The sequence below is a fragment of the Oxyura jamaicensis genome, chromosome 8 (genome assembly GCF_011077185.1).
Source record: "Oxyura jamaicensis isolate SHBP4307 breed ruddy duck chromosome 8, BPBGC_Ojam_1.0, whole genome shotgun sequence".
In the NCBI taxonomy this organism is placed as follows: Eukaryota; Metazoa; Chordata; class Aves; order Anseriformes; family Anatidae; genus Oxyura; species Oxyura jamaicensis.
The window spans coordinates 17,704,031-17,718,884 of NC_048900.1; positions in this window are offsets into that span (position 1 = coordinate 17,704,031).

A 14,854-nucleotide genomic window follows, 5' to 3' on the forward strand; every position below is an offset into this window, starting at 1 on the left:
CAGTGTTGAGTCCTACTGTGCAGAACCTGTTTGAATGTCACAGGACAGGGATTTCTGAGCAGAATCAAGCTGTTTGATGTTCATATTCTGTTTAGAGGTTCTGCTTGATGGTTTGTGTGGGGATAAAGGAAGTATAAATAACATTTGCTTGAGCATCTGTTTTAATTTCCCCTTTTTCTCTGTCTTTGGGTGAGAAATTTCTTAAAATATAGGCTGGAGGCAGCAGGAAAGGGGTGTGAAGATGAAGATGACAGAGGCTGTGAGGAAGGGGAAAGCGATTAAGAGTTCTGTGGGCTAGGGATAAGGCTTAAAGCAATTCAGGGACTGGGAAAGGTGAAGGGGTGGGAATAGGTTTAATTTAGATTACAGGACTTCCAGGCAGGATAAAGATTCAAGACAAACCCTTGAGGCTTACTAGCATGTTAGGAAGGGAATGTTAGCATCCCTGAATATAGATGCTCTCTTAAAGAAGAACAGTCCATTAGCAAAGGAGTTGTGGAGTCAGTAATGGAACCACAAAGGTCAGGTGCAGTGCAAACCATCCAGCTTCAAAGGATCTCTGTGTGATCAGTGTTGGGGTAAGAGCATGAATAAACCAACAAAAGAACTGCATACTGTGATGGCCTTGTCCTTTACATGGTTCCCACAGGACACCTCAAAAGCCATGAATCCTTGCTTAGGGGAAGCTGGTAATGCTGTTATAGGCTCTGTTTGGAGCTCAGAAGTGATGCGTGATGACTGGGTACCTGATTAATAGCTTTCTTGCACTGCACTGGCATTGAAAGCCAACACTCTCTGGCCTTCCCTGGTTGTCAGTCCAGGTTTATCCAATATGATGTTGACTCCTCTCTTTCACTTTCCTTCATTCTTCCCTAAATGTAATCAGGAGGGAATTAGTATAAATATTCATGTGTAGGAAATAATAATTGCTCCTTTGCCTTTCTGAAACATGTAACTTATTGTAAAGCAAACCAGATTAATGCAGGTCCAGAATAATACCATTTTGTTCTAGTATGTTGAAGAGGAACAACACAAGTCCATTTTGAAAGTTAACCTAAGTCACTCAGTGCTTTGGTAGTTACTTTTCATGTGTTATTTGTTACTGAGGTAGGCACACAGTAGTGCTCCTGTCCCAGATATACAGATGTTGGTAACCAAAAGATAATGGATGTGCTGCAAAGTTCTTTTTTTCATTCTCATTCTTACTAGTAAGAGGAAAGAGTTTTTCTAATTAAGTAAAAGTGGGCAATGTGGTCACTGTTTTGTAGTTAGGAAGAGGGACATCTTTTGAGGTTAAGTATAATAACATGCCTAGATTTTAAACTCTTGCCTAGGCTGAGTTTGGGAACAACAAGAAGACAAAACCAAAAACTCAAAACAACAAAAACAAGCAAAAACTAATTCAAAAACCCATTACTGTTTCTGAAAAGACATGGATGTTACAAATGCCCTCCCTCTCTGGTAATAATTAATCTGTGTGTGGTACTTTCTGCTTCAAAATTCAAGACAAGACCCAACCAACTATTCAAAAAGAAGTTGCCTATTTACACATACAAAATGTGCAAGATATCAGATATGTGAATCATTGTTGAATTGATCTAGGGAAGGCAAACAGCCTGTTAATGAAATTTTCAGATGATACTGAATTAGTGATAGTTGCAAGCAGTGCTCAGAGTGGAAGAATAATTTAAATCATTCTAAGACAATTAGAGTTAAAGGAAAAAAATAAATTGAGATTTATCTGGGGAGAAGGGAGGAAAAGGAAATTATAAAAACAAAGGGGTATGGGAAGATGGAAAGAAAACAATGTGAGAGGAGGGTGGGAAGAAAAACCCTAATATACAAGGGAAAATGGCTTTTTGATTGGATGTAAGCCAATAAAAAAAAGAAATTATCTATGAGGCAAAGGTAGTAGAAATACAGGTAATAGGTCTTAGTGTCAAGAAAATAATTTAGCCTAGTGGTTAAGAATAATGTCCTGTAACTTAAATTTCTGTGATACCAGAACAGCCTACCAAAGTAGCAAAATATCCAGTGCTGGAGATTTTAAAAAGTAAACTAAAGAAAGTACTAGAAGACTTCAGGAAGCAATCTTGCATTGGCAGACGAACACTCTGTAGATGACCTAATAGGTCTTTGTCATCTCCAGCCTAGGTTATATATTACATGATTTGATTCATAACAGTCTGGAAAGCAGACATTTATTTGTCATACAAAAAATAACCTCTAAGCATCAAATTAGAAGTTTATTACTGAAGATTATAATAGCTCCTTTGAGAGAGGACATGGAAGTGCATTTTGCCGTGTTGACATCATATTTATTGGCAAAATGGTAGATGCCCCTTTCTCTCTGCATCCTATCTCCTTACATATATTAATTTCATCTGTACAGTTTTAGTAAAGGCCTTGTCCCTGTATGTTCAAAAGCGCATGTCAAGTTTAAATTGGCCCATATCATTTGGGATTAGGGAAAGCGCAGTTCCTTTATCAACACCTGGAGGCTACTGAATTTGAAATCTTGCATACGATTCAGTGCAGTTCTGGTTGAGCTTAGCCAGCCAGACTTCATTACCATGTTGTACCTTGAAGATAACTTGAAGTGTGGTCCCAAATGGAGCTACATCTTGGCAATCTCTCTCTCTTTTTTTTTTTTTTTTTTTCTCCCCACCCTGTGTAGAGGTTGTATTATCAACAAAGAAAGGACTCTCCCCAGAATATGTATGATCATGACCAAATGAAAAATAACATGCTAAGTGTATTTTAAATGTCTGGGGAGCTGTCTGTATAACAGCTTATGCAGTCATACCAAAAATGAAAATTTAGCAGAGAAAAAATATTAGAAGTTTGAATTAATTATTTAGATAGCTGTGTAGACATTCATTATGTTTTATTTCAATTTTTAATTATTAGCCTTTGTACTTAATAAAAAGGTAAAAAATCCATCTGCAGAACTGTTGGACCCATATTTCAATCAAGCAATAAAAATTATATCAATTAGCTAGAATGTGATGCCCTGTTACAATACTATCAGAGAAATATTTACTCCATGTTTGAAAACTGGCATGCTGAGATTCTGAATGCTTTGGTCTCTTCTCAATCAAACTTTTTAAAAAATAACATCAAGTCATTCATATTTATTTTCCTCCAGAGTAATTTAGAAAGTCTGTCTATATTGGGTACAGAAAGGAATAATACATTGTTTTTCTTCATCTGCAACAGAAAATAAGTGCAGTATGACTGTTAGTGTTAGTAAAGTTGTGTAAGAACATTATTCATACTATTCTGAAATTTCCCAGTATCATGCATGGATCAATTTGTACCAATTCATTAAATTCTGTAGTTTCTTATGGAGCAGGTTCAGCCTTAAAAGCTCCCAACTTTTGACCAACTGAATCATAAGCAGTGGTTAGGAGTAGTCCACACATTCTATTCAATATAGAAACTTGTTCCATGATTAGTTCTCCAAAGCAGTATATACTATGCTTAAATTTGATGCTAATGTTACTTTACATGTCTTTTTCACTATAGTTTTAATGGATTCTGTTAAGCTCTATAACTAGTATGTTTTTTGTGACAATGAATTTTTTACACAGCTGTCATTAATATAGCCTTTCTTTAGTGATAAAAAAGTTCTTTGTAGGCAGATCTTTAATCATGAGACCCTTGACTACTCAGCTTACAGCTCTTTGTTTCTCTGTACTGGCAGTGCTGGTGTAGAGACAGACAAGAATGTATAGCCATGGTTTTAAACCCACGTGTGCTTGTCAGCTTTTGCTGTCTTTAGCCATGTCTCCAAGTGCTCTTCGGTGCCACTAAAAACTACTGTACGCCAGCGGGATTTTGAATTGTCTGGTCTCTTCTAATCATAGAATATTTGAGTTGGAAGGGATCCAGAAGGATTGTTGAGCCCAACTCATGGGTCCCCAAAGAACCACCCAAAAAATCAGACCATGTGTCTGAGAGTATTGTCCAAACATTTGAACTGCAGCCAAATTGGTGCCATGACAACTCCCCTGAGGAGCCTGTTCCATTGCTCTTTTGGTGAAGAACCTTTTTTTGATATCCAGCTTGAACCTCCACTTTTGCATCCTCAGCCCATTCCCTTGGGTCTTATTGGTGGTCACCAGAGAGAAGAGGTCAGTGTCTGCCTCTCTGCTCCCCCTCGTGAGGAAATTATAGACTGAGATGAGGTCTCCCCTCAGTCTTCTCTTCTCCAGGCTGAACAATCCAAGTGACTTTCAGCCTCTCCTCAAACATCTTTTCCTCTAGACTCTTTAGCATCTTTGTATCACTCTCTAGCAGATTTATGTCTTTCTTATACTGTGGTGCCCAAAACTGTACACAGTACTCAAGGTGAGGCTGCACCAATGCGGAGTGGAGTGAAACAATCGCTTCCCTCACCCGGCTGGCAGTGCTGTGCCTGATGCACCCCAGGGAATGAGTGGCCTTCCTGGCTGTCAAGGCACACTGCTGACTCATATTCAGTTTGCTGTTGATCAAAACCCCCAGATCCTTTTCTGTGAGTCTGCTCTTCAGCATCTTGTCCCCCAGTCTGCACGTATAACAAGGGTTGCCCCTCCCCAGGTGCAAAATCCAACACTTGCTCTTGTTAAACTTCATATTGTTGGTGATTACCAAGCTCTTTAATTTGTCCAGATCACTTTGCAAAGCCTCACCACACTTGACAGAGTCAACAGCTCCACCCGATTTGGTATAATCCACAAACTTGCTCAAAAAAACCTTCAGCTTTTCATTCAAATCCTTTATGAAAACATTGAAGAGGACTGGCCCTAAAATGGAGTCCTGTGGACTCCCACTAGTGACAGGTTGCCAGCCCGATGTAACTCCATTTACAAGAATCCTCTGGGCCCTACCCATCAACCAATTGTTCAGCCATCTTATTATGTATGATTTTATCTGTGTTCTGGTCATACTGTCCAGAAGGATACTGTGAGAGTCAGTATTGAAAGCTTTACTGAAATCCAGAAAGATTACATTGACTGGCTTCCTTTTGTCAATTAGATGAGTGATCTTGTCGTAGAAGGAAATTAATTAATTAATTATTTTTTTTTCTTTTAGACATAAATAGTGTAGGCCTGGCAACAGTCTTCTGCATTGGCACTCAGGGAGGGAAAAAAGTGGACTTAGGTGACTTCAGGAGGGCCCAGCTGGGCCCAAGGGTGCCTACTGACATAGCTGAGGTCAAATTCCTGCCTCTGTGAGGAGAGTCAGCTCTGCTAATGAGGCCTTTCCTTGCACAGGTGCTTTGTAAGTACAAATAATAGCAGACTTCCTAAAAAATATCTCACTTACTTAGTGGAGAGCAAAACAGCTGCTGCCTAAAAATAAGTAAAGAAGGAATGTACTTGAAACGTTTCAAGTGAGGGGTTTTAATGATCAACTGTATTTAATATGTGTGGAATACGCAATATGCCATACTGTGAGACAGCTTTCTTTATATGGGCTTATAGCCACCCAACGTTCCCCACATTCTATTTTTTTCTTAGTTTGATAGGGTACTTTAAAAAAGTTTTTAGATATTTATATATATATATATTTGTTTAGGTATTTAGTATATGTTTATTATTTATTAACTTTTTTTTCTTTCCCCTATGTGGCACAGTGTGTGTGTATATTTCACTCGTGTAACTATGATCTATGTTTACTTTTATTTATTTATTTACATTTTACTTTATTGTTTTACAATAGCTGCTGTTCCTGTTAGGAGCACTAACGGTTGAGTTTTACTTGTAGGTGGCATTAATTGATGCCACTCTGTCTGTAGAAGGATGAAGAATAATTTGTCCCAGCTTCTCGGCATTTTGGGGCTGTTGTTTTATGTTTTTGTGTATATTTGTGTGTGCTTCGTGCTTCCAAGTTAAAATTTAAATTAAAAGAGAAACCTGGAGCAATTTAATGTTCCCAGTATTTTTTTATATATATTTATATATATATATTTATATATATATTTATTTATTTTCAGTAAACAAAAAGGTCTGGCCATGCCTCTGCTGGGCTGGCTATCGCTGTTTTGATCCATCCTTTGGCATCCTGCCTCATGTGATGCTCTAGGCATGTGCCATATTAACAGTTGTATAAAATATGTCCTGCAATTTTGCCTGTACTAGAGAGGTTCCAAACAGCTGTAAGGATTACCGTGACCCAGGAATATGTGAATCAGATTCTTCTGATATGAAATTGGAGACCCAAAATTATGCTTGTGGCTTTTCCATAATCAATTGTATTTGTGATATGCAGAATGTTTTAAAATCAGCAATCATATTGTGATATCAAAATGTGAATCTTGTTTTAAGCCAGTGAATAATATTGTATAACAAAATCTGTGATGCATATGGGCATGAAATAATTCACGAGAAATCGATTATTTTAGAAGTCTGTGGAAACAGGTCCACCTACCTCACAGAGCTTATCTATACTTGAAATGTACAACAGTAGTGATAGGAATTTGCACATTAGCCAGTTGGTGTATATAAGTCCTCAGTTTAGGACACCACAGAAACACCTTCAAAACTAAGCTTTACTTAATGGGTGCAAACATACTAGAATATGATACAGAGGAAGCTGAACACTATTGTCTATTTCTGTAAGAGTCTGAGTGCTCTGTACTGTCTAAATGGCATTGCAACTGTTTGATTTCCACCAAATCACTCAAAATTAGTGTAACTAGAGTAAGGAAATGGAAACATCCTCTGAAAGTGCATTGTGTGCACCTTTATTATTTTTAAAAAAGTGTTTGCAACTTTTCTTTTTGAATGCCTGTATTTAAATTGTTCTGCGTCAACAGAATTGCTGCTCATTCTATGTCTTTGAAAGGTATTCAGATAATTTCAGTTGTATTTATTGTTTGAATGATCTGCTTCAATGGTGCTTGCTGCTTGCTTTGTAATTCACTGCTGCAGGTGGCTCCGACTTTAAATTGCATCAGTCTTTATTTGAAAATAATCTTTTTTGAGCAATCTGAAACAACATTCAGCCATTCCAGCTATGCCCCTCATATTTAAAACAACAGATTCCTGAGCTGCTTCGTCTGTTCTTCAGTGTAAGCCTCATTATATGTGCTTCTTTATATTATACCTCTTATAGTTGCTTTGGTATCCTGTGTATCAACTACAAGTAGCTTGTCCACACAGTTCTAGCTATGGTTTTAAGTTTATAATCCATTTATGTTAAGAAAGCCAGAACCTCAGCTGGTGCAAGTTAGTATAGCTCTCCTGAAATCAATAGTGCTCTGCCAGTTTCCACCATTTGATGATCTGGCCATAATAATGTAATATTACTAAAGAGATAACGCAGTGAAAAGGAAGCATTATACTGATTCAGCTGGGGCGGCGATTAGATTGGAGTACTGCTGAGCACATATTGTCTAATATTCATCTAATGGTTGGTATCTTTTTCATGGGACCCAATTTTTAAATCTGTACTAAGCAGAATTAATGAAGTTAGCTTTTCAGTGTAGTGAGGGGATTTTTTATTTATTTATTTATTTTTTAACTCCAAATCTTTACCAAAACGCATGGTCTTCTGTTGGAATAAGATTAACACACAAAAGTAAGTTTTGCCCATTTGTCTGCTTAGGATCTGGCACCAAGGCTCTGGATTTTATTAGCGTGATTAGAATTGAAAAGGTAATTTTATGAATGCTCTTTGAAAAATCCCAAAATGTCTTTCTAGCAATTTTTTTTTTGTGTGTTTGTGAACAGCCATTTTCAGGGTGTGATTCAGTATAAAATGCAGCTGGTTTACATTGTGAAGAAAATATGTGCAATGTTTCCTGACTGGTCTGTAAAATAACACATACCTTTCATTCCATTTCTAAATGCAAATAAGCTCTCTCACTCACAGTGTAAATTGAGATTGCTTTGAAGAAAATGTTATTAGGAATAAAACGTGTATGAAAACAGAATAACAAGTTTCACTTCTGAATGTGCAAAGATTCATAATATATTGGTCTAACTGTACTACTTCCATATTTTTCTCCCGTTCAGTAGAGAAGATTAACTAAAGTGGTCCTTTTTTCAGGTAACTTCTCATAGCACTGTGATATCAAGTGCAGATAGTATTATTGTCTCTTCTTTGGTATGATTTTATATCATTTTTAATCTTTTCCATTTCTACATCCAAATTAAAAAAGTCATAAAGTAAATTATTAATTAAAGTCATTTTTTTCTTGCTCAGTTCACTTCTAATTTAATGTCAGTCAAAAAGATGATTTAATTTTCTTGCTTTTATCTTGTAGCACATGCTAATACTGAAGCCAGTGCTTTTATTTTAAGATCTAATGTCTTAACATGACTACAATATATGCACAGTGCTATGCATAAGCACTTAGGCAAATTGCTGCCAGCAGGAGCACACATAATGTCCAGGCTTGTGTGTGGGGTACTGGATAAAAGTCTTAGGAATACCATCTGTGATTGCTTAGATATATCTTATTTTCAGAATTTATTCCATAAGTATTTTCCTGAAGTTATAGTAAAAAGTGAAGTGTTGAGTCTCTGCTTACTGGATGCCACTGCTCTGTGGTGTTTTATTTATTTTTTTTTCTATTCTTTTTTTTTCTCACTTTTTAAATTGAGCAGAAAAAAAAAAAAACTATAAATAAATTAAACTTTTGAAACTAATATGAATTTTCAGATCTCTTTTCCTCAGAGTTGGAAATGGTACTATCTCCTGGCTAAGTATATTTTGTGTTGCGTGAAAAAACATTTCACAACTTGATCATTTTTGTTTGAAATTATTTTTTTCCTTTTTGTTATTAATTTCAAAATTAAAGTTATGTTATTTTTTGATTACAACGTTGTCTTTTATATTAGAGATTTACTTTATATTCACTTCTTTCAGAATAGCATACATGGCTGGATGAGCATCTGGCAGTGTACTCAGTTTAGGTGTGGCATGCAGTGTAACATCTCAGGTTCACCCATGCTTCCCCTTACTCTGTGGAGAAATAAATTGGACTATGCTTCTCCTGTCTCAGCTAAATTCATGTTTCTAATTCCGCTTTGCTCAGCTCACATGCGGGGAGAACAGCCACTCATTCACCCTTCTTACTGCTTTACTTTCATGTAACAGAGAGATAGCTAGTAGCTTAACTTTTTTGTTCTTTATCCTTGATAGTTATTTCTATATATAGCATGTTTCCCCATAGTTGCATTAATAATAATGAAGCTTGGATGGACATATGGATTAAATCACAGTGGAATAGGCAAGAAAACTCAACTGAATGCTTTATTGGCCCTTGACACTCACTTTTACTTCATCTGCATAGAGTGTGCTTATGCATATGACTGTGAAATTTCACCTTCTACTGGCTGCTTTGAACATAGTTGTCTGGTTGCTGGACTTTAATCTGTCAGAAGTTTTCAGATGCATTTTTCCTGTGTCTCAGAAAAAGTTACTAAAACATAAATTGGTTATCTACACAAAGAACAGAAATGTATGAAGACATTTGTAGTATAAATACTACCTGTTAACATGTTCTATCTTGATAAAAAGAGGATGATTTTATTTTCTTGCACCCTAGGTTGTAAAATGGTAACTACAAAAGAGTCCTCACCCTTTCTAATACTTCACAACAATTGCGTATAACAACTGATGTGATAGCATATCAAACCAAGATGGGGTGATCCCCCATCCCTTGGTTTGATATACTTTCAGCTTCTTTAGAGACTCTTGAGATCAGGACCCCTACAGAGTCTTTGAAGTTTGTGTTTTTCTTTCACTAGAAAGTGAAGCCTTGGCTTTTAATGGCAGCTCAGCAAATATCTCATCAATATTTAAAGTGTCAAGTGTACCTCTGTTAAAGGTACCAATCATAGATCAAAGATACTAGCACTGAGGTGCAGCATTTCCTTCAAAGGTCTTCGCAGTTTAGCTTTTCCTTTTGTTGGAAAATAACTTCTCTTTTTAACAATATTGCTTGCATGAATCTTGAACACGTTGTTTGACAACTGCGGGGAATTAAATGTTTTGTTACCAGAGCCAGAGAGGATGATGCAGTAGTTTTTGAAGAGTCCATCATGCTTGTTTAGGAAAGGAGAGTGCTTGGAAAAGCCTTGTGAACGCTCTTTCCACCTTTCTTGAGTTGACCAAAATCTATTACAGTTAAAGGTAGCAATGACATACTTTTTCAGTGTGGTCAAGAAGAATCCAAGATGAATGAAAATTTAGTGGCATGAACAAATAAGCTGAGAATGGTTCTTCTGGGGACTTTTCTCTTTCAGTGAGGAGTTAGGACGTTTCTTCTATTTTTTATATCCTCTGCTTCCTTTCTTCCGCTCGTTATTTAAGGCTTATGAATATGGTTCTGAAATCTAATCCCTTTATTACTCTTCCAGCTCTTAGTGTGTTTTTATTTTTTAACATCTGTTAAAACAATTACATCAGTAATTACAGTAATAAGGTTTCTGAATACTTTGTTCTTCTGGTTTATCTATTCCTGTATTGTAATTTTGGTTGGCACATACCCATAGGCACCATGTAATGTCAAGGTGTCAGAGTTTGAATGATGGATGACTGAAGTGATGGCTGTTTAGAAAAAAGAGGGAAGTTTGGATTAGGAATGCTTCATAATTATGTGAAGGAAAAAACAAACAAACAAACAAACAAACAAAAAACCAGCAACTCGAGGGTTAGAATGAAGAAGCTTTCAGATGACTCTTGTTAAACATATAATATGTTGATTCCCTCAATTGCTACTTCTTCAAATGCCCTGGGAGTAATAGCAAGGTCTAAAATGTGTGTCACTAGAGAGTCTTTTTACTCTGAAGGCTGAATTTCACTGAATAATATTTGTCTCCCTGTAAAACGAACAAAAATTTGCAAAAAATTTCCTCCACCAGTTTGTAAACTTCCCAGCTCAGTGCCTCAGAATACAAGTAAACATTACAGTGGGATAGATGTCAATTTATACTTTTCAAAGTTGGTTGCAGAGCAGAGTCTAATGCTGGTGGAAAAATACAGTGGAAAAGGTCAATCTACTGTCCTACCATGTGAAAGGCTCTTCATTTGTCACTGTTCAAAAGTGACACGTATGTATTGCATTTCAGATTTTTTTACGCTTGGATATTTGTTTTCTATTCATGTGGATTACAGATGGCGAGAGGTGTTACCAGGTGACCATTTTTCTTTGAAAAAATCTGTGAGCATTAAGGTAGTAATGTGTTTTTAAATTCTTCTTCTTCTTGCAAATGGGGCCTGGATCTGCAAGAATCCTTATTCACATCTGTACGTCTTTCTGTTATAATGTTGTGGCTTGCATCAGTTTGTGTTCTGGGTGACTGAATACAAACTGCCAACTCTCGTTCATCTTTACAGACATCGTCAAGTAGAGATGGCAGGATTTTGCTCTTGACTGGCAGTACCATACACAACATTGCAACCATTTGAAAGTAAACTTTCAGACTGATAGTGGCTAACATTTAGTTCTTCTGCCCCTTTCCCTTGTGCTGGAGTTGTTCACTGGCTATGTTTAATCAACATGGCAAGGCTGTAAATAAAACTGGCAGTGGAAATACTGGCCCAAAGCTGTTAGCAGCACACCATTTATATCGTATCAAAACCATTGAATTGGCTCTATGCCCAGGAATAGTAACGAGTATTCCTGCTCATGGATGCACCTTACATTTGGAGGAAGATTATATGGAAACTGACAGCCCAGTGTAAAAGTTCCCTAAATTCATTTTCATTGGGAATAGACTCCTAAAAGCAAAGTGTCCAGCTGTGATCTGACTACTTCTAGGAATGGAGAATCCAACATCACTGGTGGAAAGTTGCTACCCCATTATTTTTATTTTTATTTTTATTTTTATTTTTTACCTGGCAGTTGAAATCTGCACTGTATTTTGAATTATTTGCCTTTCCTTCAGCTTCCAGCTTTGGAATGAATTATACCTCTGTCTTCTAGACAGAAATAGGCAAAGATATCTTATAATTACTTGTTCGTAGATTTATTGTTTGGTAGGAATACAGATGCAATGAGGATTCTCCATTTGCAATAGTGTTTTGAGACCTATCAAATAATAAATCTTGAACCTTCCATTAAACTCTTCTGAATTTTTATTAAGTGACAAACAAGCAGCTCTACCATTACTTGTGCCTATGACTGAGGTCATATCCACTCATCCATTTAGGTCATACTGCTGAACTTTTAAAGATATGAATACAGTATTAGTTTTTATATATTTTTTTTCTAGGTAGTTCCTTGAGTTTCATGAGCCATCAACAACAGAAGAAGCTTTTCTTTATTTCTTAGATTTGCGTTTTCTACCTGTGCTGTTCTGGGAAAAAAGAAAAAAAAAGAAAAAAAAATGAAACAAAAAGAAGTCTTAGCATGGTAGCTACTCTGTATTATTTCCTTAAATAATTTTTAAATTGTAGTGTATTTTCTTGATGGTATCAACTTATATTGGAATTCTCCCAAGTTCAGAATGGAACTAGTGGGCCTTTTTGTGTTGCCTAGATTTTAATGACATCCTACTATATTAATCTATTACTGTACTAATACTACAGTTGGAATGCATTTTGTTGCTAATGTACTTTGAAAAATCCTTATTGTCCTTAATTGTGCTGGCCATTGATTTCTCATTGATGTTAGCCTCAAGCATTCTAGCAGTCTCCTGGCTCCTAATTTATATTAATTGCTATCAATGTTCTTTTTATTTTATTTTATTTTATTTTATTTTATTTTTTCTTTTATTTATTTTTATACTTTTATTTCTCCTGTAGCTTTTTCCTCTAACGATGGTTAATTTTTCCTTGACTGTGGATTTTGTGGCATTTCTTTACAATATTCTTAACTCTTAGCAGTTATCATAGATTTTGGTTCATAGATTTGAAAGTGGTTTCAATTGCACTATGTTACACTGTATTTTGAATTTCAGTCTCAAGATAATTTTAACTTACAACATTCAACTCTTGGTCAATATTAAACTACGTATTGTTCTATAAGAAAGAAAAAATTTAGAATCAGTCAGTAAACTGTTTCCACAAAGGTCTATAGATTTGTTGTTCATTATTTTAAAAAGACTGAAGTTTAAGTTGGACGTAGATAAATAATTGTCCTCAGAAAAGCATTATTCTTGTCACCTTTTTATACTCAAATGTTTAAATGATTCTGTTGGGAAAACACTGAACCAAATTTACATTTTAAGCTCTCTTGATAGAAGCAAGCTTAAATTCTTTGAATAATTTGGCTGTCACAGAGAAAGGTCAAACAATGGTGTCTAAATATGCAAGATATTTTCTTACTTTAAACATGAAATTTGGAGAAAATTTTTATTTTCTTCTCCTCTTCTGAAAACGTGAACCAGTGGACTTTTTATTTTATTATTTATTTATTTATTTATTTATTTATTTTCTGAAACGGTAGAAAAAAAGCAGGGTCCTCACTCCCTGGTAAGGCACCTCAGACCCTTGAGACTTCAGAGCTATCTCTTAACTCTGATGGATGGTTGGATAAATCCAGCAGTGCCACACACTTTACAGCTGTGCAGCTGCAGTACGTGGCACTACAATAAAAGATAATACAAGATAAGAAAAAAGATCATGAAATTCACTGTAAGCAGCATAACTGTATTGCAGCCTTGAGGAGACACCTGTGTATGTCTCAGGGATATATGAATTCATGCTGAGCTCTGTGGTAACTGCAGCTAAACTAGTTTTGATGAGTGTGTAATTAACAAAATCAAGTAATTTTGTATTGCTACTCAACTGCAGTAAAAGCAACACATGCTACAAGCTGGTACAAATGCACTCAAGATTTTTATCTTTTAGCTATAAAAATTGACATATTCTAGTCTGTGACTATGGTGGAATCAGAGCCAGCATTTGCTTGCCTTTGAACTTTTGAGTGATCTTCCTATGGTCAAAGATGCTACATAAAGCACATCTATCATAGCTAAACAAACACTAAATGCATGACTTAGTATAGGGAAAGATCTATATGTACAGCTTTCAGAAAAAGGATAGTTTTAATCTCGAGCCAGTGATAATTCTGCCAGAAGCACTTTGCACATACTTATATACTTTTCTTCCTATTAAAGGTGGACTTGACTAAAACTAACTTCTACCCTAGGAAGCTTGCAGAAGGCAATGACAAAGACAGGTCTAGATTCAGCTGTTTCTCACAATAACTGTCACCAGCGCTGAATTTGAATAAGCATGCAATTTTTTAAGATAATCTAATATAGGATCAGATTAGATGTAAGCATGAATGGGTCTATGACTCCTTTGCAGGGTCTCTGTCAAGTTGATTGCCAATGTTAGGTTATTGAAAAAGAGTTGAGGATATATAATGGAAACTTTAATGTAAAGGGTAACTGTTGTGAGCAGCAAGTTGTGTTTTAAAAAAAAATTATTCAAATTTCAATATAATGAGGCTGATTCATAGGGCCCAAGAGCATGTCCATATTACCCTTGGCAATGTAAAAATCCCAGGTGATTTTAAAAGTGAGATAAGCAAGGAATGATATTCTTATCCTGGGGCAGTATTTTAGACAAGGTGTTGAAATGACAAGCAACATCCAATAAAAACCCTGATTAATGTCCATGGACTATATAATTTTCCTTTAGACCTTTCTTATTTTTGTGTGTTAAAACTTTCTGAATATAATTAATTTTATTTTTTTTTAATATTTCTAAACATGAGGTATTCTGAACTGAAAAGTAAAACAAATTTTCATTCTGAAAATGTTGAAATAGGACAGCTTATCTGAAACATGTTTAAAGTAGCAAACTTCTTAAAGCTAACTGTATATGGTTTTGGTTTTGATTTACTGATATTCTTAGACGTAAAAAAAACCCTTCTTCACATTTCATTAGAAAATTCCTAGCC